At 37.7% G+C, this 22227-nt stretch overlaps 1 long non-coding RNA gene across 1 annotated transcript; it reads left to right on the forward strand.

Moving 5' to 3' along the window:
- The first annotated feature begins 13696 nt into the window (after nucleotides 1-13696).
- On the forward strand, nucleotides 13697-21724 carry LOC117981661 (uncharacterized). Its single transcript, XR_004673257.2, has 3 exons — nucleotides 13697-13865; nucleotides 14028-14161; nucleotides 20720-21724. It is a non-coding gene; the product is annotated as an uncharacterized LOC117981661 (long non-coding RNA).
- The last annotated feature ends 503 nt before the right edge of the window (nucleotides 21725-22227 follow it).

Raw genomic sequence — 22227 nt, forward strand, 5'->3', positions numbered from 1 at the left:
GGTCTCAGATGGAGATGAGGAACTTATAGGAACTGGAGTATAGGTCACTCATACTATGTGTTAACAAAGAGACAGGTGGCATTTTGCTTCTGCCCTAGAGATCTGTGGAATTTCGAACTTGAGAAAGATGGTCTAGGGTATCTTGTGGAAGAAATTACTAAGAAATAAAGCTTTCAAGAGGTAACCTGGCTGATTCTGGAAGCATTCAGTTGCATTCATTGACAAAGAGATTATCTGAAACTGGAACTTTTAGCTAAAATCAAAATAGAGCACAAAAGTTTGGAAAATTTGCAGCCTGACCATGATGTAGAAAAAGAAAAAAAAATTTGGGGGGAGAAATTCAAGCTGGCTGCAGAAATATGTGTAAGTAAAGAGGAGTTGAAAGTTAATAGCCAAGACAAAGGGGAAAATGTCTCCATGTCACATAGAGATTTTTGAGGCAGCCCTGCCCATCACAGGCCTGAAGGCGTAGGAGAGAAAAATGGTTTCTTGGGACACGCTCGGGACCCTGCAGCTCAGTGCAGCCTTGGGACTTGGTGCTCTGTGTCCCAGCCACTCCAGCTCCAGCTGTGGCTAAAAGGGTCCAAGGAATGGTTTGGGCCATTGTTTCAGAGGTTACAAGCCCCAAGCTTTGGTGGCTTCCATGTGGTGTCGGGACTGCAGGTCTGCAGTAGACAAAAGTTGAGCTTTGGGAGCCTCCATCTAGAATTCAGAGGATGTATGGAAATGCATGCATGTCCAGACAGAAATCTGCCACAGAGGCAGAGCCCTCATAGAGAAACTTTACTCAGGCAATGAAGAGGGACCCACTAGGGTACTGCCTAGTGTAACTGTGAGAAAACGACAACTGTTCTACAGACCCTAGAATGGGAGATCCACTGACAGTTTGCACCATGCACCTGGAAATGCTGCAGGCCCTCAATGCCAGACCATGAAAGTAGCTGCAGGGGCTGTATCCTGCAGATCCACAGGGGCAGAGCTGCCCAAGGCCTTGGGAGCCCACCTCTTGCACAGGGATGCCCTGGATGTAAGACATAGAGTCAAAGGAGATTATTTTGGAATTTTAAGATTTGATGGCTGCCCTGTTGGCTTTTGGACTTCCATGGGGCCTACAGCTTCCTTGTTTTGGCCAATTTTTCCCACTTGGAATGGGACTGTTATTGTTCTCTTTGTAGAGCTCTTTTACCTCCCTGGTTAGTTGTATTCTTAGGTATTGTATCCGTTTTGTGGTAATTGTGATTAGGATTGAGTTCCTGATTTGGCTTTTGGCTTGACTATTGTTGTGTGTACAGGAATGCTAGTAATTTTTTTAATGTTGCTTTGGTGTTGTGAGACTTTGCTGAAGTTACTAGCTAAAGGAACTTTTGGATAGAGACTATGGGGTTTTCTAGATACAGAATTATGTCATCTGCAAACAGGGATAGTTTAACTTCCTCTCTTCCTATTTGAATGCCTTTTTTTTTTTTTCATGCCTGGTTGCCCTGGCCAGTACTTCTAATACTGTGTTGAATAGGATGAGAGAGGGCATTCTTGTCTTGTGCCGATTTTCAAGGGGAAATGCTTCCAGTTTTTCCCATTCAGTATGATGTTGGCTGTGGGTTTGTCATATATGGCTCGTAGTATTTTGAGGTATGTTCCTTCAATGCCTACATTATTGAGCATTTTCAACATTAAGGGGTGTCTTAAATTTTATTGAAAGCCTTTTCTGCATCTATTGAGATAATCATGTGGTTTTTGACCTCAGGTCTGTTTATGTGATGGGTCACATTTATTGATTTGCATATGTTGAACTAACCTGCATCCCAGGGATAAAGCTTACTTGATCATGGTGGATAAACTTTTTGATTTGCTGCTGGATTTGGTTTGCCAGATGTTTTTATGAGGATTTTTGCATCAATCTTCAATAAGGATATTGGCCTGAAATTTTCTTTTTTTGTTGTTGTGTCTCTGCCAGATTTTGGTATCAGGATGATGCTGGCCTCATAAAATAAGTTAGGGAGGAGTCCCCCTCCTCAATTTTTTGAAATGGTTTCAGTTGGAATGGTATCATCTCTTCTTTATACATCTGGTAGAATTCAGCTTTGAATCCTTCCATCAGGGCTTTTTTTTTTTTTTTTTTTTTTTTTTTTTTTTAGTAGGCTATTTATTACTGCTTCCATTTTAGAGCTCATTATTGTCTGTTGAAGGATTCAATTTCTTCCAGGTTCAGTTTTGGGCGGGTGTATGTGTCCAGAAATTTATCCATTTCTTCTAGAGTTTATAGTTTGTGTATATACAGGTATTCATAATAGTTTCTGATAATTATTTGTATTCCTGTAGGGTCAGTGGTAATATCCCCCTCTACATATCTGGTTATTCTTATTTGGATCTTCTTTCTTCCTTTTTAGCCTAGCTAGCAATCTATCCTTTTTATTAATTTTTTTCAAAATAAACCACCTCCTGGCTGGGGTGTATATATCCATTTCTTCTAGATTTTCTAGTTTCTAGTGAGCATAGTGATGTTCACAATATTCTAGTTTCTAGTGAGCATAGTGATGTTCATAATATCCATTTCATCTAGATTTTCTAGCATTTAGTGAGCACAGTGATGTTCATAATATTCTCTGATGGTTATTTGTATTTCTGTGGGGCCAGTGGCAATGTATCTTTTGTCATTTCCAGTTGTGTTTATCTGGATCTTCTCTTCTCCTTGTTATTAGTCTAGCTAGCAGCCTCTTTATTAGTTTATTCAAAAAAAAAAAAAACAACTCCTGATTTTGTGGATCTTTTGAATGTTTTTCCATGTCTCAACCTCCTTCAGTTCAGCTCTGATTTTGATTACTTCTTGTCTTCTGCTAGCTTTGGGACTGGTTTGCTCTTGGTTCTCTAGTTCTTTTAGTTATGATATTGGATGGTTAAATTGAGATCTTTCTAATGTTTAATGTGGATATTTAGTGCTATACATATTCCTCTTAACACTGCCTTCCCTGTGTCCCAGAGATTCTGGTATGTTGCATCTTTGTTCTCACTAGTTTCAAAAAACTTCTTAATTTCTGCTCTACTTTCATTATTTATCCCAAAGTCATTCAGAAACAGATTATTTAATTTTCATTTAATTGTATGGTTTTCTGTGATTTTCTTGGTCTTGATTTCTAATTGTATTGTGCTATAGTCTTAGAGTGCTTGTTATGATATTAGCTCTTTTCGTTTGCTGTAGATTGTTTTATGTCCAATTCTGTGGTCAATTTTAGAGTATGTGCCATGTGGTGATGAGAACAATGTATATTCTGATTTTGAGGTGGAGAGTTCTGTAGATGTTTATCAGGTTTATTTAATCCAGTGCTGAGTTCAGTTCCTGAATATATTTATTAATTTTCTGCCTTGATAGTCTGTCTAATATTGTCAATAAGGTTTGAGTCTCCCACAATTGTTGTGTGGGAATCTAAGTCCCTTTGAAAGATCCTAAGAACTTGTTTTATTAATCTGGGTGCTCCTGTGTTGGGTGTATATATATTTAGGAAAATAAGGTCTTGTTGAATTGAAACCTTTACCATTATGTAATGCCCTTCTTTGTCCTTTCTGACCTTGGTTGGTTTAAAGTCTTTTTTGTCTGAAATTGGGATTGCAACCCCTGCCTTTTTCTGTTTTCTATTTGCTTGTTAGATTTTTCTTCATCCCTTTATTTTGAGCCTATGGTTGTCATTTCGTCTGAGGTGAGCCTGTTGAAGAGAGCATACTGTTAGGTCTCAGTTCTTTCTTCAGTTTGCCACTCTGTGCTTTTTAATTTGGGCATTTAGCCTTTTTATATTCAAGGTTATTATTGATATTTGTGGATTTGATCCTGTCATCATTATGTTAACTGGTTATTATGCAGACTTGTTTATATGGTTGCTTTAAAGTGTCACTGATCTGTGTACTTCTGTGTGTTTTTGTAGTTGCTGGTAACAGTCTTTCCTTCCCATATTTACTTCTTCTTTCAGGGGCTCTTGTAAGGAAGGTCTGGTAGTAACAAATTACCTCAGCATTTGCTTGTCTAAAAAGGATCTTATTTCTCCTTTGCTTATAAATCATAGTTTGACAGAATATGACATTCTTGATTGGGATTTCTTTTCTTTAAGAATGTTGAATATATGCCTTCAATCTCTGTTTGCTTGTAGGGTTTCTTATGAGAGGTCTGTTGGTCTGATGGACTTCCCTTTGTAGGTGACTGAATCTTTCCCTCTAGCTGTGTCTGCATTTTTTCCTTCATTTCAACCTTGGAGAAACTGATCATTATGTTTCTTGGGGATGATTTTCTTGTGAAGTATCTCTCTGGGGTTCTCTGAATTTTCTGAATTTGAATATTGGCCTTTCTAGCTTGGTTGGGGAAGTTCGCATGGGCGATATCCTGAAATATGCTTTCCACGTTACTTCCATTCTCCTCATCTTTTTCAGGGACACTGATATGTCATAGATTTGGTCTCTTTACATTGTCCCGTATTTCTCAGAGGTTTTCCTCATTCCTTTTCCTTCTTTTTTTCTCCATTTTTGCCTGGCTTTCTTATTTCTGAAAGCCAGTCTTCAAGCTCTGAGATTCTTTCCTCAGCTTGGTTTATTCTGCTATTAAAAGTTCTAATTGCATTACGAAATTTTTTTAGTGTCACCTCTATATGGTTGGTTATATTCTTTTCTATACTGGCTATTTTGTCTGTCAACTCTTCTATCATTATATTGTGATTCTTAGCTTCCTTGGATTGGGTTTCAATGTACTCCAGCATCTCTATGATCTTTGTTTCTGTCCATATTCTGAATTCTATTTCTGTCATTTCAGCCATCTCCGCCTGGTTCAAAACACTTGCTGGAGAACTAGTGCAGTCATTTAGAGGAAAGATGGCACTCTGGCTTTTTGAGTTGTCAAGGTTCTTGTGCTGGTTCTTTATCACATTTGTGGGCTGATGATTCTTCAATCTTTTAAGTTGCTGTCCTTTAGATGGGATTTATTTTTTAATCCTATTTGATGACCTTGAGCATTGATTGTAGTATAAGGTGGGTTCAGTCAACTGACTGAGGATTTCTGGAGGATTTTAGGGGGACATGGCTCAGCTCACAATTCCTAGACTACATTCTCTAAATCTGGGGGACTGTTATCGGACCCCAGCTTTGTTCTCTGCCTCCTAGAGGTTAGGAACCAACCGTGCTGGGTTAGGGGCTGAGCTGTTCCTAGACTGCTGGTCACAGCACTCTGATGAGTGGTATTATCCGGAGCATTTCATGGGATCTATCCTTGTTTTCACATGCTAGCAGAAGTGGCAGTGGCAGCACAGTGGGGTGCATGCTCATCAGCTGCTAGCTGGTGCCAGGGTGCTGGCCTCCATGCAGGTGTTCACAGCAGCTGCAGAGGCAGCATAGCTGGGGGGATGGGTGGTCCCTGCTGATGTCTGTGCATATGGTTGCCCTGGTAGTGGTGTTAGCATGGGGGCAGAATGCTGGTGGGCAGAGGACCGTATGCTTCCTCTGTGTACATTTATGCAAGCAGAAGTGGCCACTCAGGGCAGGGGAGGTTCTGCTGTTCTCCATGCCTAGTTTCACTCCAGCATCAGTGTTGGTGCAGGGGCAGGGAGCTGGCAGGGGCTTGACTGGTAAGTTCTGTACTCTCTGTGCTCATAAAGGCTCCCTCTGCAATGGCAGGTAGATGGGGAAGGGTGGGGGGGTAGAGTACACTTGCATCCGCAGCAGTGGCAGGGCAGGGGGCATGTGCACACATGCATTGCTGAGGCAGGGAAGGCAAAATCCTCCCATGGACACACATGCCAGTAAAGCAATGTAGGTGGTGACCATGGGCCCATGGGAAGCTACAGTTAGGGGAGGGAATGGGCAGACTGGTGTGTGGTCATCAGGGCCAACCCACTGCAGTTCTCTATTGGTCATATGTGGTCCACCAGTGCAGAAGCTATGATGCAGACCCTCAGTACTCCTAATGGTATATTGCAAGCAGGCACGGCAGAGGCTGGGGCCCCAGGGAAAGACAGGAGATCAAGGGATGCTCAGGTCAGACCGGCCCCATCTGATGGACAAGACCACCCTGCTGAGCTCAGCTCCAATAGTTCCCCTAGGACTAAAGTCTCTTATGAGAGCAAGTCAAGCCTAGGCGGATAGGTGTTCCTGGCCATGCTCCTCTATGACACTCTCACACCAAACCCTCTGGACTTTACACTGGCTGGCATGCTGTCTCTACCATTTCTTTAAGCAGATTTCCTTGCTAACTCAAGTATCCATGTGGTTGAGGGGTCTCATTCTGCCTGGGATTCCAGAAGCCTGTGGAGAGAATTGCTTTTTGTTAGTTCAACTCATCCTTTTTCCTAGAATCACTGTGGGCCAGGAATGAGTCCCAGTATGAAGTAGCCCCATACAGGGTTCCCAGCTTTCTCCCCCTTCATCCCAGCTTGTGTGTCTTCCCTCTGTCCACACTCAGTGCCTTCCCTCTAAAGATCTGTTAATAATGTGCCAGTCATCTTAGTTCATTAGTTCCAGCTCTTTCACCTGGCTATCTCTAGTCAGCCTTCTTGCCCAGTTCCTGTTTTGTTTTGCGTTGTTTTGTTTTAATGTCTCTCTCATTGATGTTTCCAGCTTGCTGGCTTCTTCAGCCCCATTTATAGGTATTCGAGGCCAAAAAAAAAAAAAAAAGTAAACCAGGAGGAAGCTCATCATTATGTAGTGTATTAATCAATTTTTGCATTACTAAAAGAAATGCCTGAGGCTTGGTTATTTGGCTCACGGTTCTGTAGGGTATATGTGAAATGTTATGCCAGTATCTGCTTTTGGTCAGGGCTTTAGGAAGCTGACAATCATGGCAGAAGGCAAAGGAGAGCCAACACATTACATGGTGAGATCAGGAGCAGCAAAAAAGGAGGAGGTGCCACACTCGTTTCAATAACCAGATCTCATGAGAACGCAACCACCATCTTGAGGACACCACCAAGACATTTATGAGGGATCTGTCTCTATGCCACAAACATCTCACACCAGGTCCCACCTCCAACATTGGGGATTGCATTTTAACATAAGATTTAGAGGGGACAAACATTCACACCATATTATTCTGCCTCTGTGCCCTCAAATCTCATGTCATTCTCACATTGTAAAATACAATCACACCCTGCCAATAGTTCCCCAAAGGCTTAACTTTTTCCAGCCTCAAGTCCAACATCCAAAGTTTTAACTGGAGATGAGTTTCTTCCACCTGTGAGTTAAAGAACTGAGTTACTTACTTCTAAGACACAATGCCTATATAGGCATTGGTTAAATATTACCATCCCACAAGGAAGAACTTGGTCAAAAGAAAGGGATAACAGACCCCAGGCAAGTCTGAAGTCCAGCAGAAAATTAATTAAATATGAAAGCTTCAAAATACTCATTATGTCCCTCATCCAAGGCACACTGGTGCAAGGGGTGGGCTCCCAAGATCTTCAGCAGCTCTGCTTCTGTGGATTTGCAGGGTACAGCTCCCATGGCTGCTGTCACAAGTTTGAGTTGAGTGCCTGCAGCTTTATCAGATGCAGGGAACAAACGACTGCTGAATCTACCCTTCTAGTGTCTGTAGGGTGGCAGCTGCCTTCCCATAGCTCCACGAGGCAGTGCACAAATGGGGACTTTGTGTAGGGACTCCAACTCCACATTTCCCTTTGGGATTGCCTTACTAGAGGTTCTCTATGAGGGCTCCACCCCTCTAACAGGCTTCTGCCTGTGCATCCAAGCTTTTCCATACATTCTCTAAAATATAAGTGGAAGCCATGAAGCCTCCTTCATGTTTGCATTCTGAGCATTTATAGATTTAACACCATGTGGAAGCCACCAAGGCTTATTGCTCACAACCTCTGGAGTGGTGGCCCAAGCTGTACTTAGTCCCCTTTTGAGCCAAGGCTGAACCCTGAGTTACCAAGATGTAGGAAGCAGTGTCCTGAGGCTGCACTAGGCAGCAAGGCCCTGGCCCTTGCCCCAGAAACCCCTTCTTTCCTCTGGGGCCTCTGAAACTGTGATGGGAGGGGCTATCTCAAAGACTTCTTAAATGCTTTTCAGGTATTTTTTTTTTTCATTGTGTTGGATATAAGTACTTGGCTCCCTTTTAGACATGCTGATCTCTCTAGTGGGTGGTTTCTCCAAAGTTTCTCCAAAGTCTGTTTGGATTGTTTCTCTGCCATATGGCCAGGGTATATATTTTCCAAACTTTTATGCTCTGCTTCCCTTTAAGTTCCAACTTAAAGTCAATTATTTGCTCCCACATCTAAGCACAGGTTGATAGAGCAGCCAGTCCACAACTTGAATGCTTTGCTGCTTAGAAATTTCTTCCACCAGATACTTTAGCTAATCACTCTTAAGTTCAACCTTGTACAAAAGCCTATGGCATGGACACAATACAGCCAAGTTTTTCACTAGGGTGTAATACAGGTAATTATTACTCCAATTTCTAATAACCTCCTTATTTCCATCTGAGACCTCATCAGCCTAGACTTCACCGTCTACGTCTCTATCAGCATTTTTGTCACAAACATTTAACTAGTTTCTAAGAAGCTCCAAACTTACCCCTTTTTCCTGTCTTCTTCTGAGTTCTACAAAATCTTCTAACTTCTGCCCATTATCCAGTCCCAAACTTGCTTCTACATATTCAAGTATCTTTACATCAACTCCCTACTCCTGGTACCAATTTTCTATATTAGTCAGTTTTCACATTACTATAAATAAATACTGGAAGTGAGTTAATTTGTAAAGAAAAATTTTTAATTGGCTCACAGTTCTTCAGGTTGTACACGAAGTATAGTGTCAGCATCTGCTTATGGAGAGGGATTCAGGAAACTTACCATCATGGCAAAAGGCAAATGAGGAGCCAGCACATCACATGACTAAATAAGGAGCAGGAGAGAGAGAAGGGGGAGGTGCCAAGCTTTCTTAAACAACCAGGTCTCATGAGAACTCACTCACTATCACAAGGACAGCACCAATCCATTCATGAGGAATCATCTTTATGACCTAAACATCTTTCACCAGGCCCCACCTCCAACACTGGGGATTACATTTTAATGTAAGATTTGGAGAGGACAAACATTCAAACTATATCATGAGGTTTCTTGAATTCCAAAGTCCCTAGCTGGTATGACTTTTTCTCTCTCTGTTTTAGTATTCTTACTTCTGTTTCATATAACTTTCACAGTTTTTAGTTGTACTTGCAGGGAGAAATAGGGAAAAGTACATCTATTCAATCTTCCCTGAAGTCATCTTCAGTATTCTAATTTTCAGATAATTATAATTTGACAAATAAAATATAACTGTTGACTAGAGTATATACTTAACCAGAATATTCCATTTACCATACTAGGTAATGAGTTTATTAAGTAATGGAAGCATTGCCATACTGAATAACAAGGTAATATTAACTAATATTTAATGAGTGTTCCTTGCATGTTAGGTATTCTGATACATTTTTTACGTGAATTATTTAATTTATAGTATTTTATAATAACCCTATATGGTGGAAACCTTCGTTTTTCTTATTTTAAAGATAAGAAATCTAAGGCTTATGGAGGGTATGTAGCCTTCTTAAGGTATTTCATCTAATCTAGAAAAAGGGACAAACACCCTTTGAACCCAAAGAATCTAACTTCAGAGCTGGTGTTTCAAACCATTATGTTTGTTTACATGTGTTTCCTCTGCCAAGAAAGTTTGATTCCCTTTTCTCCACTTTAAAATCTCATCCTTAAATGATTTCCTTTTAAAACTCAGCCCAAATGTTGTGTTCCTTATGAAATCTTTCTTAAATTCAACCTGGTTCTTTTATCCTTTGTTCTCCTACAACTCTTTATCTACATCATTTCTATGTTCAGACATTTTCATTATACGTTTGGTCTGTTTGCCTGTTTCTCCCATTTTACTAGGATTCCTTGATGGGAGGCATTGTAGCTCATTCATGTTTATGCCCTCATTATCTGACAGTATTGTAGTAGGCACTCAATGACAATTTGAATAAATAAACAAGCCATACATTTATCAAACAAAACTTAGCAAAGTGCACAATAATCTTGTGTTATAGAAAAGGGACCTATGACTAGTGAATTCTGCTCTGACACTAGAATATAATAATTTGCATAAATGTACAATAAAGATTTACATTGCATATTAAGCACTTTGAAAATTGAAATAATGTGTAATATAAAGTATACTCTGTTCAATGAGTCTGAGATCTGTATGAAAAGCATGGTATAGTCGAAAACAATCGAAAGCTTTGAAATCAGATATTCCTTGGTTCAAATTCTTACTCTTTCATACTCTAGCTCTGTAAACTTGGCACAGTCATTGAAAATCTATGAGCCCCAGGTTCTTCATCTGGAAAAATAGGAATATTTTCTTTCTCAATTTAATTATAAGGATTAAATGAGTTCATTGTGTGAGAAATCATTCTTTCAAAGCAACTTGTCATCTGTTTTCCCACTGACGGTTTTGCAGCCCTAAATTTGTAAGCCAAAGGGCATTTGCTCCAGAAGAATTTTCTATGAAATCTGATAACAACATCAATAGCAACAACAATTTTCAGTTATAGTAGTTGTACTAGTTGTAGTATTGCATTCTCCAGTGAGGAGACCTAATGAGACTTAATTGGGCTCATTACTCATCTCAACTTGGTAAGTGGTCCTCTCATTTTTAATCACTTTGAATTGGATCACATCCAAATGGTAACCTGTGAGTTCAACAGTTTTGTATTCCACATATAAGTGAGGGTACGTAGTATTTGTCTTTCTATGCCTGTTTTATTTCACTTCACATAATAAATTGCTATTTTTTCTTTTTTTTTTTTCAGAGTTTTTTTCTTGGAGTCTTCCAGGTTTTCAGGATTACACCTATAGAAAGATGGAAACTGAGAAGGCTAAAAGACAGGTAGAGAGCAGAGCAAACAACTGTTTGTATTCTTCTGGCTCCTACTTACAAACGTGATACCCTAAGCTCTGCAATACTAATCGGCATTTATGGTTCAAGCATCTCTGTTGACAGAGAGAAATGGCAAAAATGCTATTACACACTGTTTGCTTTTGATGTATTGGTTTCAGGAAGTCTCTTATTTCTACAGGTTCCTGACTAGATAATTGCCACAGGAGATACAAAAGAATAGAGGTCAGACTTTAAGACATTTTATTAGCATTATTTCTCTCTAAAACAAAATTAAATTGCTTTGAGTGAGTTAGTAACCTATGCTTGCATGCTAGCAAATGCCAGAAGGGTCAAGAATAAAATAACAGGTAGCTCATAAGTAAACAGAAATACATTTCCTAGAGCAATTTCCAGGACTGAAAACCAAATGAATTCAACCACTCCGATAGTACTATTACCCTCTAAGGAATTTATGTCCTGTGGTTTACATTACTCTTTTAAGAAATAAATATAATGTAAAAATAAGAATTTCTTCCAGATACCAACTATCATGAAACATTTCAAATAAAATCTGTACAAAATCAAACATATTTTTTACATACCTATTTCTTCTCCAGGAATCCTCACATGCTATGGATTGAATATTTGTGTTCCTCCCAAAAATTTGTACGTTAAAATCCTAACCACTAAGGTAATGTGATTAGGAAGTGGGATCTTTGAGAGGTGGTTAGGTCATGAGAGTGGGGCCCTAAAGAATGGGATTAGTGTCCTTGTAAACACAACCTAACTTCCTTGTCCACATTATGCCCTAGAAGATTGCCATCAATAAGGAAGCTAGCTCTAATCAGACACCAAATCACCTGGCATCATGATGTTGATCTTTCCGGCCTTCAGAACTGTGAAAGACAAATTTCTTTTGTTTATGAGTCACTCAGTCTATGGTATTTTGTTAGAGCAGCCCTAACAGACTAAGACATTATCTCGCCTAATGACCTTGTCATAAAATCACTTTCAAGTCAAAATCTCAAATTAGATGCGTTTTTTAATCATCCTGTAGATCTAACTGTTCACCAAATCTGGCTGATTTCCTTTGTAAACCTTGCTTAAATTTACATGCTATCCTCTACCTGTAGAAACAGCAGTTGAGATCAGGAATACAGCAAACCTCACCTGGACTAGTCTCTGAGTGAGAATCAAATAGTTGTCCTCAATATCATTTTTTTTTTCTTTCTCCCTCAGCAACAGAAACTGAATTTTAGCTGGGTATGTAGCCACACAAAATAAAATGTTCATTTTCTAGCTTCGCTGACAGCTAGATGAAGCCAAATTCTTGAAGCCAAATTCTTGACAAAAAAAGATATCATTAGAAATGGTGTAAGCAAATTTTGGGACATGTCCTTAAAGGGGAGGTGACATACTTTTCTCATTCTTTCTTTCTACTGGCTAGAATACACATATGATGGATGGAAATGGAACAACAATCTTGGATCTTAACATAAATGACAAGTGTCGAGGATGATAATCTAACGATACAGAAAAAGTCTAAGTCTTTGTTGGTTGAGGAACCACTTTGATAACCCTAGACTAAAAATGTTTAAACTTCTTTTTGTTTAAATTACTGTTTATATTTAATCTTTTTCATTGGTAGCTAAACAAAGTTGTACAAATCAGAGCCCCTTGATCGTTTTCTCTGCTTCACTCTTATTTCTCTCCTGGAGAGAGAAATGCTGCCATAGCCTGTGATTTCTGAAATATAAATGTGATCATGCTACTCTTAGGTTTAACATGTATCACCTGCAAAAAAGTCCACAATTATTATCAAAGAGATAAAGGTCCACTGTAACATAGTTCCTATCTCTTTTGCCAATCTCACTCCCAGTACAGCACACTCATACCCTTCCCTTGGCCACTCTTTGTTTTCTAAACATACTATGCTCTTTCTTTATCCCCACCTTTTCTTAACCCTGCAGCAAGATAATCCTGTTGAAACTTAACTTAGATTCTGTCACTCTTGACTTCAAAATGTCCAGTGTCCTCCCATCTCACTTAGAGTAAAAGTAAAAGTACTTGCAAAGGCCCTCACCTTAAGCCTTCTCTAATTTAGGAGTCCATTATATCTTCTTCAGCTTGTTTGCCTACTCTCTTCTAGGTGCTCTTTGCCATCTTTCTGTTCTTTGAACATGCAAGATACTCTCCAACTCCAGGGTCTTTGTACTGCTAGTTCTTTCATCTAGAATGCTCTTTCTTAGATATGTTTCCTGTCATATCACCTGTTAAGCAAGGTTTTCCCTGGCTACCTTATCTGAAATTATGATCTCCCTTCCCTTAACCAACTCAAGTACTCCTTATCTCACTTCATTATTTCCAGCACATATCACTTTATCATCCCATGTAATTTACATTGTTCATGATCTAACTCTTTCAACCCTTCCAAATATAAGCCTTATTATAAAAACAGATTTTGCCTCTTTTGTTCTGTGTTGCTTCTTCTAGAAAAAATGTCTGCCACATAGTAAGTGCTCAATAAATATTCATTACTATTGACTAACTTTCCCATATTTATGATGAATTCTTGCCTTGAATATTGAATAACTCTATGAAGACTACTCATAACTATGTCCCACTTCGACAAAAATTCATAAACACAGTGCTTCCATAACACTTGGTATGTATTCAGTATATATTTTAGCAAAAACAGATTATCAGATGATAAGTGAAATTTAAAATCATATACAATTTCTAACAAAATACTTATTATTTTTCTCAACAGAGATCTGTGAGAATTAATTCATCTTTCTATGTAATAATCTCCTACGCAGATGCTGAGTACCCTCATGTTCATTGAGGGTAATGTTTTTGTATTCATTGCCACTTCTGCTTCTGAAAGCCATTGAATGTGCATTTCATGTCTGATACTGGGCAAGCTATGGTCTGAAATTCTCCTGAATAGTGGCTTCTTTCATGTTCTGCCTGCAGTAGGAACAATGTGATAGGTGAGTGTTGGTTGTATGAGGGTGGAAAACATCTTCAATGACATTTATCTTATTGTTTTTCTAATTATGTATGTATCTTTATGTGATTTTTATATGTGTATATAATAAAATATATCAATTTTATCTGTGTAATAATGTATATATCTATTTGTTCCCTTATAGTATAAGCTCCTCGGAAGCAGAAATTTTGTTTTTTCTGAATATCTGCAATACACAGCAAAAATCATGTGCATTTAGGATCCGTTTAACTACAAATGGCAGAAAACATAGCTACAAATTGGCTTAACTAATAAAAGGTAAGATGGATTCCAGACATGTGATGCTCTGCAAATAAGTGGGCTAAGTGGTGTCATCTAATATCCAGCATTTTTCCATCTATATATATTTTCTTATGTTTGGAACAGCTTTATACTGAAGCTGACTCATCTAGTAGTTGCAACACAACTGCCAGTAACATTCAGATTACTAAGATTCCTCGTCCCTCTCCTCTAGGAGAGAGAGCTAGATATGCTCATAGATGAGGAAAAGAACATTCAGAGAGAAAATAATACTCTCCTCACCCAGCAAAGAAAATCAACCCATCCCTTCACTCTGATTGGTAAACTTAAATTACAATCTGAGCCCTGGACCAAAAGGAATGACATAACCTGTTTAATCAACATATTTTCTACAAATGGACAAGGCATAAACATCTGAAAAATTGGTGTTCTTGAAAGAAAAGAACAATGATAAATGTCGGAAAAATCAACATTAATTAAGCAATCAGGAGTGCTCACTAAGCATATAGGGGAATTCAGTTCTATTTGTTGGATGAATGCTCATTGAATACTGCTTGCTCTCAACTTGTAAATATTTAAGGGCTTTGTGGAAATTTCTCAAACAAATTATACTGATATTATATAACAGCATATTTCAAAATTATCTCTGATTTTCTTATATGTCCATTTATTTTAATATTCTTTTGAAACCATCATAGGTTATTTTAATACTGTGTTACCTCTTTCTGATTACTTTTATATAGAACACACCACATCACATCTTCAAATTAATGTTTAACCTATAAAATATATATTTATAATTTTGTCTTTTTTCTTTGTAGAAAACTAAATAATGAAATCCATTTGAAACTTCTGTCTTCCCTAACGTCTTAACATGAATTCTAAACAGTATCCCCAATTTTCAGTAACTCTTCACATTTGAGCCACTGAAGCTCCTACAATGCCATTGTTGGGTTATTTTGCAACATCAAATCTTTTTCACAAAGAACCTATTTCATCCTTGGCAAAGCCTCACCGTCTTGAAGATTCCAGTACCTGCTATAGCTGACTTGCTTGTTTTTAAGCTATTCATACATAAACTTAGGAACATACTGCCCTCTACCCAGGAACTATAATGCGTTTTGCATGTTCCATGTTTACATGGTTACGTGGTTGTTGCTGCCTTACCTGTCCTGAATCCACATCTCAAGATAATACCAGACTCCACTTAACCCTATGTTATGAGGACTTCATCTTGACTCAGTTTACCTAGAGAATCCATATGGTGCTATCTTTCCTTGGAATTGAACTATGAAATGATTAATCCTTTTTTTTAGTAATATCTACAATTAAAAATAACTGTTGCAGTCAAGTAAAATGATCCCATAAAGATCCATATCACATACAAAGGACATAAAACAAAATTTTTTCCTTTTATGCATACAGAAATAACCTCTAATTTACCTATCAAAAATAACTGTGTGGGGGAATATTATACCTGAACAATCAATATTACTAAGCAAACATCTCTATAATTCAATATTAGAATACAGAATGATAAAATAAAAGACATAGATGTATGAGACAAAAAAAGCCTAGGTTTAAATCCAGGTGATGACTCCTGTAGTTATGTGTCCTCACGACTTATTTCACCTTCAGGAGTTCTTATATTAAAGTAGGAATATAGTTATTCTACTGAATGGCTGTGGTAAAGGTTAGAAATATGTCTTTTGGAGGACATAAAATGGGTCCTGACACAGAGTAGGGAGAATCAAAGAATTTAGAAACCTCAGCTATCACCATAGTTATTATGATCAAGGTTATATCAAGCTCTTTTCAGAATTTACCTAAGGTATTATTGATGCAGTAGAGAAGCTTCTCTAGCATAATCCTTTAGATTTCTATCATAGATATCTTCCCATGATAAATCACATAATTTGTACCTTATGAAAAAATTATAACACAAATTATTTTACTTTGAATGAAAACACCATGACATTCACAATGCTAAGTACTACTAAAGTATTTTTAAAGTTTTAGAAGATAAAGTTTGAAATAAATGTAATAAAAAATAAAAATAAACCAGAAACATCATATGTGGGGAAAATTTAAGACTAAAGGTATACCAGTAACAAGTCATAATTTTTCATTGAAATAGTGATTAATTATCAATAAGGAGTTCAATGTTTCAGACTAAAGCTGGGAATAAAATAACAATTTCTTAATGAGTAAGACTCAACATAGTTCAGTTTAGAAATAATGATGGCAATATTGCCTGTTTCTTGGGATCCATCTACATGCCAATGGCATTTTACTGAGTCTTTCATGTTCATCACTTTCATAGTACAACTATGAGACAGGTGCTGTCATCACCAGTGTACGGAAGACAGTGAGTCTTGGGAAATTTAAGTGACTTGTAAGGTCTAACAAGTGGTTGGTGTTTGGTTGGAAATCAGGAAAATGTGATTACTTTTAGTTACTGCACTTCACCTTTTCAGGTCAAATAACTGAACCAGTCATAGGTGGTTAACATAGGTAGGTTAGGATGCTTGGACAAGCTACCAAGCCAGATCAAATTTTTTATACATTATTTATATGAGGTAAATAATATGTGCATATGTGCATAGTTTCTCTCTTTGAAATGCCTATATGCTCTCTAAAGACATATTTTATAATTAAAAGTAGGCTGTCTTATCTTAGGCCAAATATAGGGATAAAACAATAATTACTAATTAATATAATTTTCTAATAGAATTTTTTACGTTGTTTGCCCATGAGTTGTGTGATCTGTGTTTGCATGTTTTGCCTGGATATAAAAGCATATGAGTGGAGAAGTGGTAGGATGGCTTGCAGGGAATCAGAATCAAGGATACTTTATTTCTAGTGGATCTAAGTTTGTTCAAAGGAAGTTATGGACAAACAATTGAGGAGAAAAGAAAACTAGTTAAAAATACATTATTTATAATCCACAAAGGAACAAAGCTAGACAAAAACAAAACAAAACAAATACAACATGGGCATAAGCAGGAAGAATTAAAAGTCTTTTCATTTTTTCCTTTTCTCTCCTCATACTACTATTAAACAGTGAGTTTCTGTTCAAATTCAACACTCTTTCAAAAAACAAATGGTGTATTTCAGGTTTGCTCTTTATTCTTCCTTTTTCATTAAAATAGCACACATTCATTGAATGTCTTTTTTTTTTTTTTTTAAACTTCCTGGAATCAAGGCCAAGGGTTGACATTTACAGCAATAAGTGATCCAAGTGCTACATTAGCATCTATTTATTAAAGATGATCTTTCCTGTACAGTACAGCTAGGACATTTGGCCTAATTTACTATACTAACATTTCCAGTTTGGCTTTCAGTAGGGAGTTGTGCCAACAGAGCTCTGTCCTATGGTGAAATAGTGCCTAATCAGTATTTATGAATAGGGTTTTAGAAGTCACTAAAGAGCAAAGGAAGAGATTTTACCTTCTTAAAGCACAAATAATGCTGAGCTCTGGGAATCTGTATAGCACATTAGGATGGAATAGCTTTCTTTTAAAAAAAAATTGCAGTTAAAATGTGTAATGTAATACTGTCAGTAATTTAAATGGAGTGCACCTCTTTCTTTCAGACATTAATGCTATTTGTTAAACTTTGTAATTATTATGCAAATGAAGTGCTGTACTTAACAAATGGCAGTGCCAAGAGTACAACAGAGAAAAACAGTTTGAAATTCAAACTAATACAAAATAACCTTCAAGCCTTGTAGAACTCAAATATTGTAATTTTTTCCTCCTTTGAATGCAGCATTTGGGTGAAAGCAATGAGGACTTGTCTTTGTTCTTAATACGTAGATAGCAAAAGGCTTAGAGCCAGATATTTGAAAGCTCTGAGACATATTAGCTCCCTGATCTTCACAACAGGTGGCTGATATTTTTATCCCTCTTTTAAAGATAAAAAAGCCAAGTCCCAGAGATGCTTAACTCATTTGCTTGGGGTCACTTAAGCAAGCCAGTGACAGCCAGGGAAGGATCTGACTACTCCCCAACTTAAGGCTGCTATGAGAATCCCCAGACAGCAATCACTTGAAAGAAACAGCATTTATGGCTAAAATTATGATTTCAGAATATTAAACACTGAAGTAGTGCAATCTAGTTTCATTTTATGTCAGGTAGATATTTTTGGAAGAAAAGGAGTTTGGTTTCCAGAGAATTAGTTCCTGACAGGTAAATATCTGTGAGCTGCCGAGCAGCCTATACATGAAGAAAGCAAACGTTATGAAGAAAGTGACAATTTTACACATATTTTTATCTCCAGCACCTGTTTCTATGCCTGACAGCATACGCAGTCAAAAATATTTGTTGAATCAAGGATTGAATGAATGCATGGCCATTTGTCACTTACTTTCCACTCACATTGTCTCATTTTCCTTTCAGTTACTTTCTCCACCACGACTTCCCAGGTCTGCAAAACAGATAATTGAACAACAAAAACAGTTGTACCTTCCTCTAGAAATTATTCTTTTCCCAGACTATTTTCTTACACTTAAACCTGAACCAACATTTTTTTTTTATATTTCATCTTTACAGCTTTGATTTTTGCTTGAGATAATCTTACAAAGAAACTAAGGATTTGGCCTGCTGATAGCAGTGTGTTGTCCTCTTTAGGTGATTCTCTTTGCATTTTAAAAGGAAACCTATATGTTCTTAATGCAAAAGAGTAAGAAACAAAAACTCAAATGCATTGTTGACATTTCTCAGAGACAGTGGGAGAACTGGTAATGACCAGCATTTTTGAGCTTTGGTGAAAGACAATGACAGTCAATATATGACAATAGAAGCTGAAAATGTCAGCGTCTTGATATCCCAGTGCTCATTGTGGCTAGAGTATGGATGTGTGACATTGGTTCAACAAGACACTCCTTACCCCACTTTAACGTCAACTTAGGAAATATGAAGCAAAGAATCAGAGACACTGAGAGGCTCATATTAGTGGAAGGCTGCAGTTGAAGAGGCAGCTATCTGAGTTTTCAGGGTAGCAATGGCCAAAAGCAAAGACAGTGTTCAATGCCAGTGGTCATGGAAAGGATGCAAGCTCCGTCATCAAGTGGTTGATGATAGCAGCAATGTTATCTTCACAGGACTAGTTCTGTGGCATAATTGTGCCTAGGGTCTTGGGAGCTGTTTTTGTTCCTGCTGTTTTTCCATGGCTCAGTCTGCAGACTTCCTAATGATTCTTTGAGGTATCTCATATCCTTTAAAATAAATTTAATTAGTCAGTTTCTGCTGCTTACAATCAAGAATCTGTGCACCATATCAAAGCCAGTAGGGAAGTGAGGTATGGGCTGTATTATTGCGTTTGAGATACTCTGGGGGAAGATCAGGAATATTGATGCATTTGCAAAAGACTTTAAATGTTGGTTTCAGATTCTTGACGCTGCCAATTTACCACTAGTGTGATCTTGTTGAGAAAGTTACTAAACCTTACCCTTCTCACAGATGCAAATGGAAATAATACTATCTATAGTGAAGGCCAGTTGTAAAGACTGAGAAAATGTGTAACGTGATCCAGAACCAGGGCTGGCATATGGGGGACAATGAAGAATCTTTTTTATCTTTATTATTTCATCATATATGTAAATTGCCTATACTCTCCCACCTATGACGTGAGCTTTCTGGCCTAGACGCTACGAGATATAAAGACAAAAGGAGTATACAGAAATTAACTCCACATGTTTCTAAAAAGGCAAATAGAAAGAAACCAAATATATGCACATGGGACGTTGGGTTACAGGCTAAACTTATGATTATGGACATTTACTGCTCACATTAGCTATAAGATGAGGTATTACACAATAAAATCCAGAGACGAGGTCTTAAACACGATACGCTTTACTTCATCTCAGGAGTATTATTTCAGTTGTTTAAAGAAGAAAAATAGGAGGCCAACACTTGCTAGTTTGATTAGGAAAGCTTGTATTCTCAAAAGGTATCTAACTGACAAATAGCAGCAGCTTAAAATAAAGGCCCTGAACTATTGTTTCATGTCCATTATTGCTCCAATGGCATGATTGTGACTTTCCTGATATGGAGGAATTTTGTTTGGTTCTTTTGCTGGATTTTCTGCATAACCCTAGTTACACTGTCTTCTGAGACCGCACAGAATTGTTGAAGGCTCAGGCATCACTAGTGTGTCACTGGGAAAGTAATTAACTCTTTCAGGGCTCCATTCTTTTCACTGCTAAAATGGGCATTATGTTTTCTCTCTCTTGGGTTATCATGAGAATTAAATGAGATCATGCATACAAAGTTCTGGGTATGTCTGGCACACTTTTTAAAAAACAGCTGCACTCACAAAGTGAGATGCTCCCTTCACTTTTAGTCCAATAAAATGCATATTCATAGAGAATCAGGTCACATTATTTCTGCATGACAGGTTTCTGCAGGGACATGGGTTTGCCAAATTCACCAGCTGTCTTCACATCTTCCCATTCCCATGAGATTTCTGCACATTTTTCCTGTCCTTTTAGTGGCTCCCCAGAGACAGGCTTCCTTAGGGAGGAATCAGGGTGTAGGCGAATGCTCCATTAATTTTCTTGTTGGCATTTTACAGCCAGTGGTGTGGATGACCCAAGAGCAGCCAGGATGGGAGACAGCTAGACAGAGCCTGCAAGCCCCTCTGGAATACTTTCACTATCAGAACACAATGAATGACAAACCTTTAAAAACTCCTATGAGTTACAGAGAAAGCTTCCAGTGAAGATGGTGGTATTGGCTGAGTCTAGGAAATGGAAGAAGGGAAAAACAGAACAGCAGGAGCAAAAAAATAAAGGCAACATTCTAGCATGTTAACTATGTGTGTCCTTATTTCTTTCATCTTAAAATTCTAATTTTAAAATGTTAAAATGATAAATACTATATAACATTATAGGATGTTTAAGAAATGTAATAAATAAATATCACGCACCTCACTACCAAAACACATCATTCATTTTAATTTTGCATATCTCTTCAAGTATTCATTCTTCTACTTTATTTTATTTTATTTTATTTTTTTAGACAGAGTATTGCTCTGTCGCCCAGGCTGGAGTGCAGTGGCACAGTCTCGGCTCACTGCAACCTCTGTCTCTGGGTTCAAGTGATTCTCCTGCCTCAGCCTCCCCAAGTAGCTGGGACTACAGGAACACACCACCATGCCTGGCTAACTTTTTTATTTTTAGTAGAGACGGGGTTTCACCATGTTGGCCAGGCTGGTCTCGAACTGTTAACCTCAGGTGATCTGCCCACCTTGGCCCCCCAAAGTGCTGGGATTACAGGTGTGAGCCACTGCGCCAGGCCCTAGTATTCATTCTTATAGAACACATAATTTGGGTATTAGTTAATAGTGTTCATTTTTACTTTATGTAATACTAAGTAATTTTCAATGATGTCACCTTATTTCATTATCATTACTTTTAATAGTTCAAAATTATGTATCAATTAAACATATTTCTATTATTTATATATCAAATATCATAGACAGCTTGCTTTCATGTGTTTTATTGTAAATTATTCTTAAAAGAATATCTTTGTTCATTGACTATAGTACATTCTATCTTTTGGATAATTCCTTTAAGACAAATTGCTTAGGATGGTATTAGTCAATCTGAGGATAGGAATATTTTTAATCTATATGGAATATGACATGACGAGATTATTCTGATTTCCTACATGTTCAATTTTCTTTTGAAATGCTTTTGAAGTATGAATAAATTTTACAAGTCTCTAAGGTACTCTTGGGAGATAAAGACATAGCAGGTATATAATTTCTGCCTTGTACAAATGGAGAGATTAAAGTATAGAATGTTTAAGTGATTTGCTTGAAGTAACACCTCCAAGGCACTCCGTGTAATGTCCCAGGGCTATGCCAAGCATCCATTAGTTGCAGATCACTTCATTTGCCTTGATCCCAAAGACAGCTTTGCAAACAACTTAATTTCACTGCTCAGAAGTCATCCACAGGATGCTCATTGCTGCCCCATCATACACTGCAACATCCAAACCCTGTAGTGGTCCTTACCCTGGAAATACTTTTAATGGATCTTTGTGAAAGAAAAACTCCACATTTTCTTCTTGCTTAAC

This window comes from Pan paniscus, chromosome 11 (assembly GCF_029289425.2).
Source record: "Pan paniscus chromosome 11, NHGRI_mPanPan1-v2.0_pri, whole genome shotgun sequence".
Classification (NCBI taxonomy): domain Eukaryota; kingdom Metazoa; phylum Chordata; class Mammalia; order Primates; family Hominidae; genus Pan; species Pan paniscus.